A 22,004-nucleotide genomic window follows, 5' to 3' on the forward strand; every position below is an offset into this window, starting at 1 on the left:
GCTGTTTGTTCTGCGATATTATCAGGTATGTTAAACTCTCTTCAGTACAGATTCATACAGCCATTTCTATGCCTTTCAGCCTGAATCTCTGGAATGTTGTCTGTATTAATCACCTCTCTCAGTCTCAGGTGGTCAGTGTGAGCATTTTTCTTCTGTGGAAGGAAATTGTTTTCCTTTGACAGGTTTACTACAGCGATATAACTTTCTTGTATCAGCTTAGTATGAGATGTAAGGGTTGACTGACACTGTTTTAATTTACTATTTTACTTCTTCCAAAGACTCGCTCAAGACTTTTTCAACCTCTATATTTTTACACTTACCAGTTATATGTAGAATAACATCATCCTGTTCATCTATTTTGCAAGGCGTCTTTCTCTTTCACTCCTGCAGTTTATTAATAATGCTCTCATTCTTTTTGGATTTTTTTGTTTTAGCTCCTGGATGTGTGGTGTAAGTGTATTTAATTCACTGTTATTGCATCTCCATATTTCTTTGCATGCGCCATTTCTGAGTTACTCATTGACAACTACAAACTGCTTACTTTCATTTATATTTTGATTTCTTTAAGCCAAGCTGGGCCACTTCAATATTGCGAGCATAAGTTTGTGTACGGTTATTTATTTTTTTACTTTGTTCTCCATGTCTTGGAGTTATCTTTAGTCTGTTTTTCTCAGCTTACAAATTCCGACATTTTACTTTTAGGTGAATGACGACGTTATTAAGCTCTTGCAGCTCCTGCTGTAACTTTTTCTTTGCACTTTGTAAGTGCATGATATCACCTTTGGTCTGAAGCCGATATCTCTTCTGTCTAACAAGTTCGAGCATAAGGTTACTTTGCTATTTTTCTTATTGACTTGTAATGCCACTTTAATAATAAGTCCAACAACAGCACCACGTATGAGGTGGCTATGCTCACTTACATTATCCAGATTACTCAGAGAGTGTATAAAAACAAAGATCTTTTATTCATATAAATCCAACAGGTTAGCACTTTCACGTATTGCTTCCTCAGATCTTTATACACTCTCTGAGTATTCTGGATAATTCAAGTGAGCCTGGTCGCCTCATACGTGGTGCTGTTGCTGGACTTATTATTTTCTTCATTTTCCGTGGTGAGGCGTTAACTCTGTTGGGAGTACTTTGTTGTTGTTTGATTTATGTAATGCCACTTTGCTTTTACTCTTGTGTTTCACTGTTCCAGACTGTACAGAAAGTTTAGAGTCTTTTAGACAGTCAGTAATTTGTTTTCGTTTGCCACCTGGCTGGTGACAGCCTAAAATCCTGTGAAACTATCAGCTTATTTTATTTTCATTTTCAGAAGCATCTATCCCAGCATTGCTATGGGCTTTTTCTGCTTGAGGACAGCATCCCTGGATGCCTTAGCATTTTCACACACTCAATTAATCCTCTAACTTTGTCATGTAAGGATATCCAGCATTGAAAGACTGCACCATTTACTTTCTCTTCTTCTTGGTTAGTCCTTTGTTACTTAAACAGATATCGTGAAACAAGCTCCATTGTCTTTTCTATAAGTTTTTGGTTTTCACTAACATTCTCTAATGTAATACCCGAGTTCTATTGTTCATCATCATCTATCCTAGCTCTCTTAGAATCTTTAAAGCCCAAGTTATTATTCTCAGATAAGCTTCCATTCTTCATATTTGTAAAACTGAATTGCAAAACATCTGCTCACTTCTGCATAACAGAGATATTCTGATGCAAACCATTTCCATTCTGCTGTACCAAGCACTGCCACCAGAATGTACCAAGCACTGCCACCAGAATGTACCAAGCACCGCCACCAGAATGTACCAGGTAATGTCACCAGAATGTACCAAGCACTGCCACCAGAATGTACCAAGCACTGCCACCAGAATGTACCAAGCACTGCCACCAGAATGTACCAAGCAATGTCACCAGAATGTACCAAGCACTGCCACCAGAATGTACCAAGCACTGCCACCAGAGTGTACCAGGCACTGCCACCAGAATGTACCAGGCACTGCCACCAGAATGTACCAGGCAATGTCACCAGAATGTACCAAGCACTGCCACCAGAATGTACCAAGTAATGTCACCAGAATGTACCAAGCACTGCCACCAGAATGTACCAAGCACTGCCACCAGAATGTACCAAGCAATGTCACCAGAATGTACCAAGTAATGCCACCAGAATGTACCAAGCACCGCCACCAGAATGTACCAGGTAATGTCACCAGAATGTACCAAGCACTGCCACCAGAATGTACCAAGCACTGCCACCAGAATGTACCAAGCACCGCCACCAGAATGTACCAGGTAATGTCACCAGAATGTACCAAGCACTGCCACCAGAATGTACCAAGCACTGCCGCCAGAATGTACCAAGCAATGTCACCAGAATGTACCAAGCACTGTCACCAGAATGTACCAAGCACTGCCACCAGAGTGTACCAGGCACTGCCACCAGAATGTACCAGGCACTGCCACCAGAATGTGCCAAGCAATGTCACCAGAATGTACCAAGCACTGCCACCAGAATGTACCAAGCACTGCCACCAGAATGTACCAAGCAATGTCACCAGAATGTACCAAGCACTGCCACCAGAATGTACCAAGCACTGCCACCAGAATGTACAAAGCACTGCCACCAGAATGTACCAAGCAATAACTCCAGAATGTACCAAGTAATGCCACCAGAATGTACCAAGCACTGCCACCAGAATGTACCAAGCACTGCCACCAGAATGTATCAAGCAATGTCACCAGAATATACCAAGTAATGTCACCAGAATGTCCCAAGCACTGCCACCAGAATGTACCAAGTACTGCCACCAGAATGTACCAAGCAATGTCACCAGAATGTACCAAGTAATGTCACCAGAATGTACCAAGCATTGCCACCAAAATGTACCAAGCACTGCCACCAGAATGTACCAAGCACTGCCACCAGAATGTACCAAGTAATGTCACCAGAATGTACCAAGCACTGCCACAAGAATGTACCAAGCAATGTCACAAGAATGTACCCAGCACTGCCATCAGAATGTACCAAGCACTGCCACCAGAATGTACCAATGTCACCAGAATGTACCAAGCAATGTCACCAGAATGTACCAAGCACTGCCACCAAAATATACCAAGCACTGTCACCAGAATGTACCAAGCACTGTCACCAGAATGTACCAAGCAATGTCACCAGAATTAATTGACCAGCACCACTTTCTTCTATCAACTAATGCTGCTGTGTCTCAGTAGAGTTTACCATCTGTTCTCCTTTCACAAAAGCAGCACAAATAACATTTTGCTTATTACCTCTTTTGCGTTTTATTTTCCAATACAGGCAATTCACAATCAGTTTAACTTTGCAGACATCTTTCCTTCTTGTAGTATACAACAATTAACTCTTTTTTTCCCCTTGTTAGGGGTTTAACATCATAGAACCAGCTCCTTAGATAGCCTTAAGTTTCACAAAATACCAGCAGAGGTTTGGTAAAGCAATTTACTTCACACTCCCCATTTTGTTGCAGTCTCTACTATGCCATCAAAAAAGAATTGCTTTTTTTTCCAAGATGCCCTTTAACTACCACAAAAACATACGTTTGTTGTTAAGGCAAGTTTCCATACATACAAAGAACAGCATTTTCTTGGAAGAGCACCACTTCCACAGCAGGAACAATTTACTGCTTAGAAAGACTCACTCTTTATTTGTGTGCCTCTATTTTCCCATGCCATGGGTTCTTACTACTTTTTATTTTGAATAAAGAGGTTCAGATAACATCTAATTGGATTCAAAGCTGTATAAAGTTATGCACTTTGCTGCAGACAATACCACCTAGTAATATTCAGTGCTGTATAATGTTCAACTACTTGAAAGTAATTTTATATTTAAATTTTTTTTAACATTGTTTACTGGGAAAGTCCGATTCAGAACGAAGTCAATTTTTAGTGGAGGCCTGGGGAGAAATGCTCCAGACGCATGTCTTTGTAATGTGGGAGGAAACCGAAGTACGCAGTGAAAACCCACATGAACACAGGGAGGACATGCAGACTCCACACAGAAAACATCCCAGACGAGAATCAAACTGTAGAACCTCTTGCTGTGAGGCAACAATGCAACCACTGTGGCATGCTACACATTTCTTTTCTTTTGCTCCTATTTCCCCACAAGCTGGGCTTACATGCATGCGGAGTATTCAGCTGAGTATAATTTGTACCACACAGTTTATTTCAGCAGCAATGCTCTTTTCTTCAGAAATCAGTAGCAGGTAGTGATTTTTTTCACTTGCTTTAAATATAGAACCACTCAGAAATGCAATAAATGTTTAGTTTAAATAAACAGCATTTTCTTTACCTTCAGGATTGTATTCTGCACTCATAAAACCATCAGCTTTCTACCCAACAATGTTTTTCTTAATTCTTTCTCTTGCTGATGTTCCTCTTCTGGATGCACATTTCATCTACCTGCAGCAAAACTGCTCATGTAGACATTTCTTGTTGCGATACAGAAATGTTCATAGCATCATAGGAAATTGCTAGGCTATCAACCTGGAGTTCATTCTAAGCCTAGCCATTTCAAACCAATGTAATACCATAAATGTACTAGTCAATACCAAAGATTGCATTTAGTGATGACTACCCATGTCCAGGAGGGTTGTGGGCATTATCCCCGATAAGAATTTATGGTGCCCCATCCATTCATCCAGGTTCTTCTTGAACAGTGTCATAAAGGTGCTCTGTTTCACATGAATTGGTAGCCTGTTCCAATGATGTGGCAGTCACTGGGAGATAAATCTGTCCCTCCAGCATTTTCTATTTAGGTTTCAGGCCATGTTTAAGTCCCCGGAATGGGTAATCCTAGACCCATTTATTTATGGATATGCAATAAGTTCATTAGGTTTGAGTCTTGGGTTGCTCTGTAGGACAGGCATAAGTCTCCCCTAAGAAGTCTATACTATACGGAATATAGTGACAGGCATTTTAGTTGGTCCATGTAAGGTGCATGCTGGAGGCTCTTAATCTTCTTGTTAGAAATTTCTGAGGTCTCTCAATCGCTGTAGATGCTTAGTACGGTACATACCTAATGGGGCATTATACTCAATTATGGGCCAGATAAGTGCCGAGTATAGGGGGTTATAACTTTTTGCACTCGAGGCAATGCTTTTACTAATCAAGTTATCTGTGTGGAAATATTTCCTTACAATGGTAGACGTGGTGGTCAAAGTTAAGGTCACGGTCAGCATATGATCCCAGGTCCCTTACCACTTCATGGGTACTTGGGGTATTGTTATTGATTTGATAGTGTGAAGGGACATTGTTTTTGTCAAAGGGAATGATGACATATTTGTTTGCATTTAGTTTGAGACCATAACTAATTCACCAGTTGTTGGTCCATGTGAGACCATCCTGGAGTATATTGACATCATTTGTGGATTCAGTGATTGTACCTAGTTTGCAGTCATCTGCAGAATTTGTCAGCCACAACCCTTTAGTTTTGACCTGAACTTCTGAGAAGTATATACCAAACAATAGGGGGCCCAGCACTAACTCTTGTGGCACCCCGCTAGTAACAGGTCTGCTGGTTGATGTGGAGTCACCCACTTTGATAGTGTGTCTGGTTTGTGAACCAGTTGGCAACCCATCTTACAACAAAGGGGTTTACATTCAGTTTGCCAAGTTTATTGGTAATGCCTGAATGTGGGATTGTGTTGAAAGCCTTTGATAAAATGAGGTATGCTGTGTGCACAGATTTGTCCTCATCAATGACCTTGGTCACACTTTTTCAAAGAAATCCACCAGATTTAACAGGCAGGATCTGCCTTCACGAAGCTAAATCGGGTAGGATCTAGGGTTTGGAGGTCAACTATGTCTTTATGAAGTACATAATGATTCATTCCATGGCCTTACAGATGAGGTTGGTCAGGCCTATGGGTCTGTAATTCCCTAGGTCTGTTGCTAGGCCACCTTTGTGGAGGAGAATAACTGTAGCTGTTCTCCATTCTGCAGGAACAAACCCTGTGGTTAGGCTATGACTGAAAAGGGTACTTAGTGGTGATGCTAGTTCATGTTTTAGCCTATTCAGAAGACAGCCTGAGATGTCATCTGATCCCATAGAAGCCATGTTCTTTGCCTTGGACATGGCTTTGAGGACCTGCTCTTCAGATATGGAAGGTGGGGAGCAAGTTTGGGGGAAGATTTGTTGTAAGTTAGGAGGGGATAAGGGAGTGAAATTTTTGCCAAACATATCCACTAGCAAGTTCACTGTCTCTGTGCGATCAGTGTGTGTGATACCATTGGCCACCATTTCTGCACATGCTTAGGTCCTACTCTTTAGGTTATGTACATAGCTGTAAAAGGCCTTATGGTTATCCTTGGCAGTACTTGGTAGGTTTCTGTCAAAGGAGCATTTGGATGATTTGACAAGTTGTCTTATTTGCCTGTTAAGGCTGATGAGGGTGCTTTTCCATTGTTGGGTCCTCGTCTTTGTTGTCTTTGACAGTGAGTTTTTGTGTTTATTGTAGAGTTTGTTGATGCTAGAATTCGATGACAGCTTGATTTTACTTGGGACTCTGGCTTTGATTCTGATATAGCTGAGTTTAAACACTTATGCAAGTGATTGTACAGGGTTTTATTGTAAGCTTTGACATAGTTACCATTTTTCAATTTGAGGTGGAGCTTGAAATGCATTTATACCTTCCCCCAGGAGGGTATAGTTTGCCTTAGTGAAGTTTTTAAGTCAGATTTCGACCTTTGTGAGTTCTGGTGTTAGTGTCAGTTTGAAGGTGACTGATTTGTGGTCATTTTTAGCTAATGAGGGTCTGCAGTTGCAGCAGTGCACCTGTTCAACATGTTGGTGAGGGCCAGATGTAGAATGTTTGTTCCTCTTGTTGGACTATGGACAATTTGTTTCAGGGCATTTGAATTAACAAAGTCAAGGAACTTTTTGTGCTAGCGAGTTTGTGCTAGAGTAGGTTTCCCAGTTGATTGTGGGATAATTGAAATCCCCCATAACCAAATTTGGATTGTCTTCAGTTTGGTTAAGTAGGCTTGAGGGGTGTCATGACCCATGAAGGGGGATCTATAATTGGCTACAACTTGAATGGGAGTCTTACCCATTGTAACCCAAACCTGGAATAACTCCATGGAGTTATCCAGTCTAACTAAACATCAGGTGAATTTAACCCTAATATAGATTGAAACACTGCCTCATTTGGTTTTCAGACATTACATTTGCAGTCTAAAGGTGTGGAAGGCATTGTAGCCTTGCAGGGCTGGGGTACTTTCTGAGGCCTTAAATCAGGTTTATGTGACTGCACAGACATCTACATCTTCTAATGATAGAAGTGCTTCCAGGAGTGCAGTTTTTGGTTTAAGCTCCTAGCATTTAGCAACATGACCCTTATTGTTGTTCTGATTGGTTAATTTCATGTCAGTAATGATGTTTTCAAGACCTTCCCTAAAAAGGCAATATGGGGGAGGTAAGTCCTTTGCCAGCAGCTGAAACTTAGGGGTACTAGGTGCAAACTATCTCTGGCAAAGCAACGAGGTTTTTTGACCATGGCTTCTCCAGCAGACAGGAACTGGATCCCCTTAAAATGACACTAAAAATGAAGCCAATTATTGAAATCAATCATTTTTTGTTTATACTGTGACATCATTCTAGGTGAGGGTAGTATGCTTCTTAAAGCTAGGAGCATACCTGTCTGGGACACATACTCAGAGATCTCAACCGTGTCTCTCTTCATATAGTCCAGTGAGGTATGTCTCAGGTCATTCACACCAACATGAAATATGACAAAGTCATAATGGTACTTGTTGCTGAGAGACTTTTGAATGCATGTGTGATTTGGTGAATCCCGGCACCAGACAGAGAGCTGATCATGATGGTCAGACAGCTGACCATGACTTTATCCTTGTCCAGCCTGGTGAGTAGGACATCGTGGGTCTCACTATTGAGTCTCCAATGACAAGAAAACTTAGTTTTTGAGTGTTGCACCTTATGGGTTTGGTGGCTGAGACACTAGTGTTGCTACATGTAATGGATGCTGTGGACACTATGTTAGCTGCAGACTTGTGTTTTTGAGGTCTCTGCTGTTTTGGTAAGTTTTTTGAGATAACCTCCACATATGTGAATTTCCATGTTTGATGCGTACTGTGTGCATGAGTAGTGGTATGTGTACGATTAGGGGTACTATGTGAATATGTAGTGGGTGAGTTGACAACCTTCCCTGTGTTACTGTTTTGAGGGAGAGAGAATATAGATTCTAAATTCTTAATGTAAATACATCTCTCGCACTTTGTACTAAACTGTATTATTAGTAGAGAGTTGTCTGTGTACATGAGTAATTGCTACACTGCCTCAAGAGACCCAAGTTAACAAAGTTGGCAAAAGAAACAAGGGTAGTCCAACTGTCCATAATGCTAGGTTGAAGACTGTTATCACTAGGGGTGACTTTTCAGAAATAATCACAGAGGAGTTCAACAAATGGATATTTCTGCCTGAGTTTTAAGGGAAAATTTGTTGAATTTAACTGTCCTGCTTTGGCACACAACTGGGCAGCACTGTACAATGCTGGCAAATGCTCAAGCAAGCAGAAACTTGCTTAGATGCAGGTCCTAAATACCAGAAGCTAAAACTTGAAAAAAAAAAAAACACTAACAAAATTCAAAAGGACCAATGAGAATGTTTATTCCAAGCCCTGGATTGGCCTCCCTTTACCAGTTAGGTGCCAGTCAAACACAATTCTCTCACAAAAGTGCAGCTATGTCCCTTCCAATCCAGGATGGCCTGGAAAATGGCTCAGAACAAACAACCCACTACAAACAGTTCAGAAAGCAGCAGGCCTGGATATGGACTATGCTACAGCTACTGCTATACTACAGAATAGTTAGCACAGCAGAAAAATAGCAGTGAGAAACTGAAAAAATGTTTAAAACAGCAGAATATCAGCCAGGAGGCTCTAAAGAATGATTTAAACAGTTAACAGATCAGTTAAGTACTGCTTGGTGGGAAAACCAGAGCAGGCAGGAAAAATAGCTTTGAAACAGCGAAAAAATACCAGTAAATACTTAAACAGTGGAAATGACAAGAAAGGTTGTTACTGAGTTTTTATCTTTGTCATTGAACTTCTAACTTCATTAGCATTTCTTGCATTGTTTATACTGTAATATAAAACATATAGTTTAGTCACCGTTTTCCAGTGCATAAACTTCAGAACTGCCTGACTTGTTTTCTCATAAAAGCAGAACAGCAATTTTACTCAGTACTCCATTTTTTCTGGAAATAGACTTTGTACTGCTAAAAAGTTTTTCCAGCATTCTGCACATAAGTTCCTGCTTCACTTTTCTTTATGCGCAACATTATTCCACACTTTGTATATACTAACAAGACTTTCTTACATTTAAAGAATTTCCAAAAGCTTTACTCAAGGTATCAGTAATTCGAATCCACTGTGCTTCACAGTGCAATAGTTATACTTTTAAATTTCAGTAAGCTACTTCATACAATCTGAAAATTCAATCTAACTTTGTAATACTCACTTTCAGCTTCAGTAATTCATTGCAACAGTATTCTAGGACATATTTCACACTGTAAGAATATTTTCTTAATATATTTCTTTCAACAGGTCAAACTTTCACTATGTACAATGTTATAAGCAACCATTCAGCAATCTGGTATGCATGTCTCTGGAAAGTTACCTCTCAACAGTTTCATATTCCTTTATTAAAATTTTCAACCACTTGTTAATCTACTGTTATCACTAATGTATCTCTATTTTTGTTGAAAATTGTTTTGCCAACTTCCCTTCTAAAATGTAGCTTCTGTTTCTGTCCCTCTGCTTGAATTGTGACAAAAGAAGCCAATGCCAATTTAACACTGCACAGCTTTACAAGTAGCAATTAAAACGTACACTTCCCTTTAAATTTAGAAAACATAGTTCAAACAAAGCAAACTTTGAAGCTTGTATTCATAATTCACAACACTTCTTTAGACTACACTATAGAGCTAGCAGTCAGTCATATCTTCCTTCAACAATACTTTTTGGGGAGGATTTTTACTTCTGCCTGTAGTTCAAAACAGTCTCTACATCTCACTGTTTTTAGACTCGCAGGAACTCAGAAGACTTTTCATATCTTCTCAGTGTGGTTCCCCATAGCACAAGTGCACTTTTATTTATATGTGTATTTTATTTATTTATTCACTCATTCATTTATTCATTAATTATTTCCTTCCACTTGTTTACTAGAATTACCCACTTGAACTAAAGCTCATCTTCAGTGGATGACCAGGTAGAAATGCTCCATAAGTTTGCAAAAGTAAAAGCAATAAAGTATACTGTCATAAATCATGCAATAAAGATTAACTCTTGTTTATAGCGAGCCCACATTCAGTTCTTTCTCTCTCTCAAGATGGGTTTGATACAAATAAACAGCAGCAGTTCTCTGTTTGTAGTGGGGAACTCAAATAGGTTGACTTGTAGGCTGTGACATGGTAACAAAATCCATGTGATGTGGTATAGCACCTCTGCCGTAGTTTGTTCACTGCCAGCAGTCAGTGTAGCAAGTCTATAAACTGGAAGCACTTAACTCAGGTTTAGTGATATTTATCTGCAGTGACACAGTGTTAAAGTTTATTATTTACAATAATAAATGTAAAAAGTTCAAAATTTGACAACACAACTCTCACATAACACAGCTGCTTCAGTACTTCACAGCTCAGTTTAGGCAAATAACTCACAGTCAAGACAAATAACTCGCACTTCAATTCAAGCAAATAGTTCACAGTTCATTTAGTTACATTTTTCAGGTTCCCAAAATATTGTCTTGGTGTAAGCCCAAATGTTGCAGCCACTACAATAAATCCAAACGGTTGAGCTGTATACTTAAACTTCTCAGCAGTCCTCCACAGGATCATGCTCTAATAACCTGTAGTTTCACAGGTTCTACCAAAGTTCCTCCATCCTCATAAGAGACAAATGTCTCTCTCACAATGAACTCACCCAGCATCTCTTCTCTAGGGTTAGATACCTATTTTACTTGAGAGGCAAATGTCTCTGCTTCAGTGGGACTTCCTTCCAGCCTGTCCCAAAACTGCAGTTATAAATTGTTCCTTACTACAATGTCAGCACTCAAAACGCCAAGTGCCAACAAAAATGATCGAAAATCACAAAAAAAATCACACACTCTCCTAAAAACTTCTCTTTTGCAGACAGTCAAGCCCCACCCCCCCCCCCCACACACACACACTCCTCGAGGTAGGGCACAAGCCAACCACATCCCTAAACTGATATCCCAACAAGATCTCCATACCTAAAAAAAGGGAATATTCTAATAGACGGCAATCTCAGACTTAGCATATATAATTCCATTTTTTTTGGCCATTCAGTCTCAGCATTATAGGAATCACTAATGTAGGTCCTGACATTTCATATGATTACCGTTGCACATTTTCCACAATGGTCATTAGGTGCTACTCTGTTTATATATTCATTTATTTATTTAATTATGTAGTTGGTTGATTACATTTTCTTTTTTGGCCTGGTAAGTATAAAACATTGATCTATTTGAGCAATGCAGGAAGGTAAAGTATAATGCCCTTGCTGATGAGACAGGTAGATGGAGATGGAAGTCCATGTGCATGTATTTTTTGTTTGTTGTAGAGCATTAAATTGTATTACAGTGCCTAATAATTCAAATGATACGTACAACATATCAGGAAAAGAAAATGGGAAGGAGAAATATGGATGGTGAATTGTTATTGCTCTACCTTGTGTTAATACAAAAAATTATTTCATTTTTAATTAATTGATTACACGTGGTTAGGGCTTGGGAAAAGTTAATATACCAGAGAAGAAAGGCATGCGTCCTTTTTCTCAATAATGGGAATATGTGTAAAATTCTTAATCTAAGTTTAGAGTAGGATAGAATGCGTTATAGGCTGGCATGCAGAATTTCTGTGTGTTTTGGGGCAAATAAAGAGAAACTATGGTCAGCAATATGTATTTTCCATAGCACTTAAGAGTGCAGGTCCTAAGGGAGAATCAACCTAAGGATATAATATGAGGCTCTGACTTTTAGGCAAATGTCTGGAAAGGGAAGAACTTTATATCTGTGGGCCTGAACATAAGACAACCTAAGCCAGGACTGGTGGTGTACAGGAATAATCCCCCTGAATATAGCTCAGGTGAACCAGGTTCAGTTAGCCTGTGGGGTTGGAGGAACTGGTATGTGATGATAGGTATTCCCATATTGTGGGAGAGGGTGGGCAGAGTTTGATGCATACAGCAGGAATCTGTTGGAGGATGGATGGCATTGAGGTGCGTATCCTGAGGATGGGTTTATGACTCACTAAGGCACTACTTGGTGGCAGACCAACATAAGTTTATAGGAACAGACCTTTACAGGAGGACGGTATTCTGAGTTCCTTGTGTCATGCAGGTACCATACTCCACTGACCAGGGAGAGTTAAGAACTTACACAAAAGTACTCTCTTTGGTGAATGAGAGCACAAACTCCACAAAGTCTGCCTGAATGATGACTCCTACCCCAGCAGATCTGTGGATTCTTCACTTTTACTGAATGGACACCCCCTCCAGGCAGTTATTGTCTTAACATATCTGGGGATTCACAACTTTAACTGAATAGATATGCTGTAGTTTTGGGTGGAAGTGCAATACTCAGGCAGAGTGTGAAAAGTACCTAGGAAAAAATAGAATATTAAGGAGTTTAAAGGCATAAGTAACTAAGTCTTTTGTTAGCCACAATTAGCCATTTTGTTTTGGCTTATACAACACAAAAGTGCTTCCATTTGCAGCAATCTGCATAACATTTCCTAATTGCCTGTATGTTAGATGTGTCTTTAAGGTAGCAGAAACAATAGGCTGGGTATATTCAAGTTATGCTCTGAGGATCCCTTTCCCAGTTCTTCTACTTTCTGGTGAAAAGTGTGTGACATTTTTGTATACTAGAAGAGTCCTCAGTTCACTTACCCTTTGCCATACCAAGACATTGCTAGAATAAGAATTGTTTGAGGCCTACTCCTAAACAGTGCAGGTATGTATTGTCTCTAGTTCCTCTTAATCAGTATATGAAATGTGCCAGCTCAGGACTGCAAGGGAGTTTTTGGTGGGTTCCAAGCACTATATCTTTTGTTTTGTGTGTGTGTTTACTACCAGGGGCATTTACCGAAGCTAGTTAGCAATGATGGAAGTTTTTTTACTAGTACTTTATTAGTGCATAGGAGGGATTACAGTTATAAGTAACTATGCAGCCCACATATAGGATAATTAACAGTTATAGAAGATCAGGCTATCAATAACTACTTTGTCCACATATAGGATGATTAATAGAAACAGAAGATCAGGCTATGCTGTACCTGCCAGAACTAAACCCAGAACTAACTCCAAAAATAAATGACCTTGGTGGCATCCCAGATTATGCAGACTATACAACAAAAGGAAACAAATCATGGCTAAAATCAGGAAGTGTAACTCCCATAAAGATAAGAACTGTCTCATCAAAATAAACAGAAAGCTAAGAGGGCTAATTACATCCAATAATTCCATTTCTGAGATCAAGATAGCCTTCCAGGCAAAAGATAGCTCTAAGGCCTTTTTCAGGTATGTAGAAACCTCAAAGGCAGCACACAACAGTGTGCTGAACTGGTGGTTAAGGATGCCACATTCACTGAGCCAGTGATAAAGCAAATCTGCTGGCTGACAAATTCACTTCCAACTTTACCCCCAGCCACCTCCCAAGAAATGCCTTGGTAGCCATCCTGTGGAGTAAATCTATACATGACCCTAATTCTATGTACGTACAATGATGATAAATTAATGTTTTGTTCAGTAACATAACTCAAAAGGAAATTAAACACTTTCATTAATGTATATTGGATCCCTGGAATAGGAGTTAAAACTCTTAAACATCAATTGGACCAGATCAGATTATTCAAATCTCAAAAGGCAGCATTATAATGGTAGGAGGTTTTAATTATATATTAAAGAATGAAGATTCTAATACTGTCAGTAAGCAAAGGATTCCTGCCTCAGCAAAAGCATTAATAGAATTTATAGATGTATTTCATATAAAAATTATTAATGAATTTTCAGAGTCAATATCTTTTTTTACTCACTTTTCACATAGACATGGAACTCAACCAAGAATAGACAGAGGTTATATTTCAAATGATTTAAATACTAGACTAGGTAAGGTGAAAGTAGTTTCTTGCCCACTTTCTGACCATAATACCATAACTTTTGATGTTATACTCAGTTTTAATAACAATACCTTCATTAGAAGAATCCCTGCTTATATAAATAACCTGAAGGATTTTAAATAATTCTTCAATAAAGAAATTCAGACCTTTATTGAAATGAATTATACAGAAGATATTTCAGAAATGTATTTATGGGATGCTTTAAAACCATATTTATATGGTAACATTATAAGTTGGTATGCCTTAAAGAAGAAGCAATGAAACAAGAAACTGGTAGACCTACAAGAAAAATTTTATAAGCTAAAATTAGATAGTCAAAAGGGGAATCATAATTTGGCAAAAGAAATTAATACTCTAAATGAGAACTATTTAGAAGTTTTTAATAAAATAAGGATTAATTTGGAAAATTTTAAATTAACTATTCTGTAAATCTTAAGTTGATGAATAAGTTAGCTACTAGAGCAAAAATGCTTATTAAATCTAATCATATCAAAGGGCTATATTCTGCTAATGTTAAAAAGAAGGTTACTGATATAGAGGAAATACTAACAGTATTCAGGACACACTTTAACAAAATTAATCACTATAATCCAGCAATGGATCCGCAGGAAGTAATTAAATCTTTCATTAGAAAACATATGAAAAATAATTTAACTGAAGACCAGAAGAAATCAATTGATAGGCCAGTTTTAATGTCTGAACTTAAAAAATAAATTAAAACCTAATAAGGCTCCTGGTAATGACGGTATAATACCTGAACTTTATAAACTAAATACCTTATCATGCTTTAAGTATTTTATTCAAAGTATTTTCAATAGGTAAAGATCTGGCAAAGGTTCCACCATCTTGGAAGTACACTCTTATACCACCGATCTTAAAAAGTTAATGATCCTGCAGTTTGCTCTTCTTATAGACCAGTCTCATTATTAAATATTGACTATAAAATGTTATGGCTATTTATGCTAGATTACAGCAACTTTTACCATCTATGATTAATAACAGCCAAACTGGGTTCATAATAAATAGGAATTCCTATGATAACATTAAAAAATGTTAACTATAATAGATTATGCTAACAACATCAAAGATAAGTAAACACTTATAAATGTAGACAGTAGTGCTTTTTACACAGTCAGTTGGGAATACCTTTCACAAGTTTTGGAGGAATGTAATTTCTCAAATAATTTCTTACAACTCAATTTCCTTTATGAAAATTGTTTTGCTTACATAAAAAAATTGGTTCATATACTTCCAAAACAGTTATGATTTCTAAAGGAGCTAAGCAGGGTTGTCCTCTGTCACCATTGTTTTTTACTTTAATTATGGAACCATTTGCAAATTATATAATGTCAAGTCTGGAGATCAAAGGTGTACAGATAAAGAAGAATTTAATTTCCCAAATCCAACTGTTTGCAGATGATATTCTCTTGACTTTGAATGATAATAATAATTCTCTCTTTTCTGTTTTTAATGCAGTAGAAATTTTCCAGAAGAAGTCTGGTCTTAGTTTTAATGAAAACAAAACATTTACTTATAAATTCTAATATTTTGATGAGTCTTGCCTGCTCTCTCTCTCTATCTTTCTCTCTCTCTCTCTGTGTATATATATATATATATATATATATATATATATCATAGAAGACAAAAAACATCAATTATCTAAGGATAACCTTAACAGATAATGCCAAAAAATATAATAACTTTTAACTATAATAGTTTAGCTATCATAAAAAATTATCACTAAGTGGAACCATTTTTTTAGTATGGAGGAGAGACTCTTTAAAATGATTATTCTACCAAATATATATAATGCAATCCCTATATCTTCCTCCCCCTAAAATGTTATAAAAGACTTTATTTAATGCTGAGATTCCTTTGGTATCCCAACAAATTTAGATTAGCTTTAATTGTCATTTAAGTGATTGGTCTTCAGGTGTCATTGGTTTCCAAGATCTAGAATTATATTCTTTATCATCGGTCATCAAAGTAATAGCCCTTTAGTTAAAATAATGATTATAAAGCTAAATGGAAAGAGATACAAGAAATCATTTGGTTAAAATCCAATCAATTTACAATATCAAATTAACATATAATAAATAATCTTCATTGGTTGTTAAAAGACCACTTTTCAAATAGTACAAATCAATCAATCAACTGTTCTTATATCTCAGAGATGATTACCTTTACAAATGTTATATATAGGAATCCAGCATAAAAGGCATGGATTTTTCTACTGTTTCTTATAGCATTTACTCCAAATAATATCTGCACATTTAATTTATCTTCAATGATTACATTAAATCGGAGATTATTGTCTTGGAAATTCACTCTGAGAATTTTCATCACACCTCATAGAGTTGAATTAATATACAAAAACCTGGATTGTTGGAGATGTAAGTTAAATGTTAAAGCTGATTGGCAACATATGTTTTTGACTGTGTTGTGTTTAATCCATTCTAGGATAATACCAATCTTTTTACAGACTCTGTTTAATGATAACTTTATTTTAACCAAATCACTAATTCTATTTAATACTCCAATGCCTGTTTGTCACAAAAATAAAATTCCTACTGTTATAGAGCATTTTAACAATAGCAAGGAAAGGTATTATCAAGAACTGGAAAGGTGAATCTACTCCAGCTATGAAAGAATTTGTTAGCATTGCAACTGAAGTTTGCCAACTAGAACTTATTACAATCAAGATGACAACATCCAGAATCACCTATTCCTACAATACTTGGATAAAATTTAAAGAACTGCTAAATAAGGAGTTGTAAATACTTAAATAACTAATGTTAAGTTTTTGCAATATTTTAGAATTCCTGTTACACAGTAGACACCTCTGTAAATTGTTTTTTGTTGTTTTGCTTTTTTTTAGTTTTCTTTCCTAAGTTTTGTAATTCTATGTATTCCAAATGTTATCAATAAAAAAGATAAAAAAATAAATAAATAAAATAACCCCTCCAGCTATAAATAGAAAACATGTCCTGCCTGCACTCATGAAGGCCAAGAACACAGCCTGAATGGCTCCCAGTAAAATCCCAGGATGCCTCCTGAATAGGCTAAAACATGACCCATCAGGGCAACTGCAGTTACTGTTTAACTATAGTCTTAAAACACAGTTATCCTTCCTCAATAGGGAAGACCATCAAGAGATCTTGGAAACTACAGACGCAGTAGTCTGACTAGTTTTATATGCAAAGTCATGGAAGGAACTATCTTGGAAATGATCAACAAAGACATAGGAGGCTTTCAGACACTGGATCCATCCCAGTTTGGCTTTGTCAAAGGAAAGTCATGCCTACTGACCCTGGTGAACTTCTTTGAGAAGGTCACCAAAGCAATGGATGAGCGTAAAACATTGCATGCTGCTTACCTTGGCCTGGCTAAGGCATTTGATATAATACCAAACTCTGGCCTTGTTAATTAAATTACAAAATTAGCTATACACCCCTCTATAACATGCTGGATAGCCAGCTGGCTCACATATAGGACCCAGGAAGTTAAGATTGGTATGATCACCTCAAAGAGGCCAGTCACCAGTAGAGTCCCTCAGTGCTGTGTGCTGGGCCTGCTCCTCTTTACCATCTACTTCTCAAAAGTCAAGGCTAATGTCAAAGGCAGATGATTGCAAACTGGGAGCAGTCATAGAATTACCCCCAAGTCACTAGCATCTTACAGCAGGGTCTAACACAGACAAATGACTGATGCCAAAGCCATGGCTTAAAACACAATGCAAAGAAATGCCTTGTAGTACCTTTTGGGAAGTCGGCCATCCCAGGAAAATATATCATTAATAAAACACCCCTAAGAGTTGACCTACTTGTCAGGAATCTGGGAACACATGTAGACAGTAACCTGGCCTTCAACCAACATATATGCAAGGTAGTAAAAACAATTCTTCTGTGTTGCTCAACTTATAAGTAAGTGTGTGGCATCTAGTCCAGGGAAGTCAATGCAACATTATTGTACCACTATACTCAGCCCTCATCCAACCCATCTTTGAGTTTAATGCCCCCTTTGGTATGTACCTGACCTGACCAGACACATGCAGCAACTGGAACATCCATAAAGATTCCTTACAAAAAGAATACAGGGCAAAAACTCAATGTCTTATGTGAATCACCTTAAAGCCCTATATCTACAGTAGGTCGTCTGCAGATTAGTGACAGGTCATCTATCCCGGACATAGAAGGCATACCTCTGATGAACCTTTTGCACATCTGCAAAACAAACAGACATCAGAACTACTAGATCTAAAGACCTAAATTTTGCTTCCAGCACAAATAGGACATGTTGGAAAACAGATATATATCTCGGAGAATTCTCCTTCTCTGGAATAAGTCTCTCCATCCATGTAAAACAAAGTCCTTTCCTAATTTTAGTTCAACATAACTTGGATCATTGGATGGAATATTGAAAATTCCCCCTGGTCTGGCACCCACATCTCTGATGGACAGAAACAGTCAGTAAATCATGTCATAACCAACAATCACCCCTATATAATTGTCTGAAACATATAACTTATGAGACACATTTGGGTTGCACGGCTAGGCTTATAAAGGCCTTAGTGGTCATTAGCCTAGTACTTACCTGTGAACCTATGAGCATGGATAGTACATACCTGTGAACCTATCAGTATGCCTAGTACATACCTGTGAACCTATAAGTACGCCTTGTACATACCTGTGAACCTATTAGAGTACTGACTATGGCATACTGATATTACAAATACATAGATATTGGATGAGATATAAGGGGTATAAAATGTCCACACTATAATTTAATAAACCAGGGGTGGATATATTATTTATTTATTTTTTTATTTTTTTTTTTTACTTGGTGGGTAGACTGGTTCTTGCACCATATTCAGCCACAACCTAAGTGAAGGGACAATTGCAGATGTCAATACAATAGGAATTATATTGTGAATACAGATGTACATCCTTGCATACAATAGTATTTCCACTGTCATAATGCAATTGTGAATGCTTAAAGTTTCAAAGTAGCAGTACCACAGACAGTGTCCAAACCATTTCAGAGGAGAAATAGAAAGAAAGGATAAACAGCAGGGGACCATGGGAGTGGTGGTGCTGACATGGTGAGTCTGGGAACATTCATTATACGAAATCTAGAAGTGAAAGCAGACCTGAAGAATGTTTAATGAAGCTTAAATTGTATTGGTCACATTTGAAAGCATTTTTGTTTTACATTTAATTTATTTTCCTGTCACACTCCTTATGATAAAGTTGCAAGTGAGTTTGCAAAAAATAAAAGATTGCAGTGTGCTATTTGACTTTTTAGTCCAACTGTTTACTTGGGTATTTCTCTATAACCACACCCATGTAATTATGTCATCGCAGATACTGAACAAATATTTACATACAACTGCAAAGCATTATGAATAATTAAAAATAAGTTGCCTCTTTAGAGGAGCTGTGTCTTATTTATATTGTAATTTCACTGCTGGATCATCCAGTGTTAATTTTCATTGTGAGGTGTTCCCGCTGCTAAAACTAGTTGAGAACTTGTCTTTGTAGGAAGAAAGAACCTACTTATTTGGCATTTAACATGGAATACAGTAGTTTATACATTAATTTAGGTAGTGAGACACTGTGAGGTCAGTCTTTCATGATGTCATGACAAGGATTTTCAGTCCTGAGAAAATTTTTCAGAGGACAATCCTTAACAAGAAAATAAAATGCAAAAACACCACCATATCATTTGATATTATATATGGTAAGAAGGTTATATCAAAGTCCAAAGGTTTGTTTCTTAACACTTGCATTAGGACTTACCAGTGCACTTTAAATTGACCTGGTCATTGTGTGTAGTCTGGTGTTTGACAGATTACTTAAACTAAAACAAGAAAAGCCTGGCAAAAGATTAAACTTTAAACTCCTGAACTCCAAGAAATCAAATTTGATTCACAGGTTGAAAGCTTTCATCCTTTCGTAACCAGACTTCCTCAGAAATAAAAATCCATCATGTCATCATTCATTATGTAATGGTGTTATGAAATCACATGCTCATACAGAAAAAAAGTCAAATGACATTCACCATAATATCTAATGCATACTAGATTTAAAGTGACATAGGCAGTAAAAATGAAAATGAAGATAAAAAAATATGTAAAATGCAACAACTTTTTCTAACGAAGTAAAAATTGAATAAAATATGTTAAGTAAGTTTGTTAAAATAAGATAGTTGAAAATGCTTCTGCCCTTAATTTTAGAAAAGAAATGAGTGAAATACTAATGTTATTTCCAGGGGTAATATCTGCTATTAATATGAATTGGCAAATCCGTTCCTTGTATTTCATGGTCTCTTCCCATAAAGCACCCCTTGGATTTTCCTCCACTTTTTCAAGTACCATAATGACAAATCATTCAAAACTAGTGCACAGACCCTTATATTTATTCAAAGCACTTTTAAAATGTTCCATGACCATAGATTATTTCCTTCATGAACATTGTAGTTTTACTAATATAAAATGACCTTCAACTTTAGCAAACAATCTATAACCCCCTAGTCACCCAGTTGTAATAGTCAGTCTCATAAGGGGTTCTCACCAATTGTCATGATGTCCTATCAAAAATTTACAGACAGTAAGAACATGCCCCATACTTGTAAGTTCATTGCTTGCTTTTATTAGTCATTTTTTGCCTCAAGTAAGCCCTTGAGACTGCTGTTAAAAATTGAAATTACTTCGTCCAAAAGCTGTCACAAGCAATATTTTTTTTACTAAACCATTGAAATATCTTCAAAGCTTGCAACTAATTCATGTGCAGAATTTACATAAACTACAATGCAGAACTAAAAGTATTATAAGGGATCTCTAAGTTTTTGACTCTCTGAGGTGTCTTATTTTAAAGTATTTGTCAGTACATCTTTTGAGAGTTTTGTATAATTTAATTATATAATTTCAATACTGAAATAAAACCCAAAAGGCATCTAATAATTACAGTTATGAGGTTATGTTTATCTTATACTACTTTTATACCAACAGAGGCCAATTAAACTGAATATTAATTTAACCTGTTGCCATAGTATATTGTTCAAATAACTGCTGCTGATGTATGCCTTACCTATCCTTATTAAAGTATTACTGTCCTTTTAACTATTTTGAAATAAAAAATTAATCATATGCCACATTTATGGCATGCATGTGTGCCCTTTGCAGTGTTTGGTACTCAGAACAACTAGGATTATGTTAAAGACTTGTGAAATACTGGACCAATGCAGATTTGTCATTTTAGTACATGAAACATAACAAAAAGACAAATTGAAAATAAAGACTTTTCTAGAATATTTTTCACACACTAGAGATCTTCAATAGAAGAGAAGAGTATTTATCTGACATTGAGTTATGTTGTGGCTGTGTGTATAAGTCACTTTATGACTGTTATTTAAGTAACTTGATTGCAAGGTCTTTATTAGATTTTTTGACTGTCACCAACCCAGTGGTTCCTATCATTCAAGGCCTACCTAAGTTACACAAGGATAGAGATAACCCACCTTTTAGACCGATAGTTTCTGGTCAAGGCTGGGTTACATACTCTTTGTCTAAATATGTAGAAAAGAATTTAAGGCCAATAATTGATAAATCTTTGTGCGTATTGAAGGACACTAAGCAGCTCTTATTTGATTTAAATAGAACATTTGGGGATTCAGTTGTACAATTGGATGAATGTTTGTTTGTGTCCATGGATGTGAATTTGCTGTTGACAGTTATACCCCATACTTATGGTTTGAAAGCAGTTAAGATATATCTGGGAGCACATAGCACATATGATAAAATGAAAAT

This window comes from Protopterus annectens, chromosome 15.part0, assembly GCF_019279795.1.
Source record: "Protopterus annectens isolate FY-2018-M chromosome 15.part0, PAN1.0, whole genome shotgun sequence".
Classification (NCBI taxonomy): Eukaryota; Metazoa; Chordata; order Ceratodontiformes; family Protopteridae; genus Protopterus; species Protopterus annectens.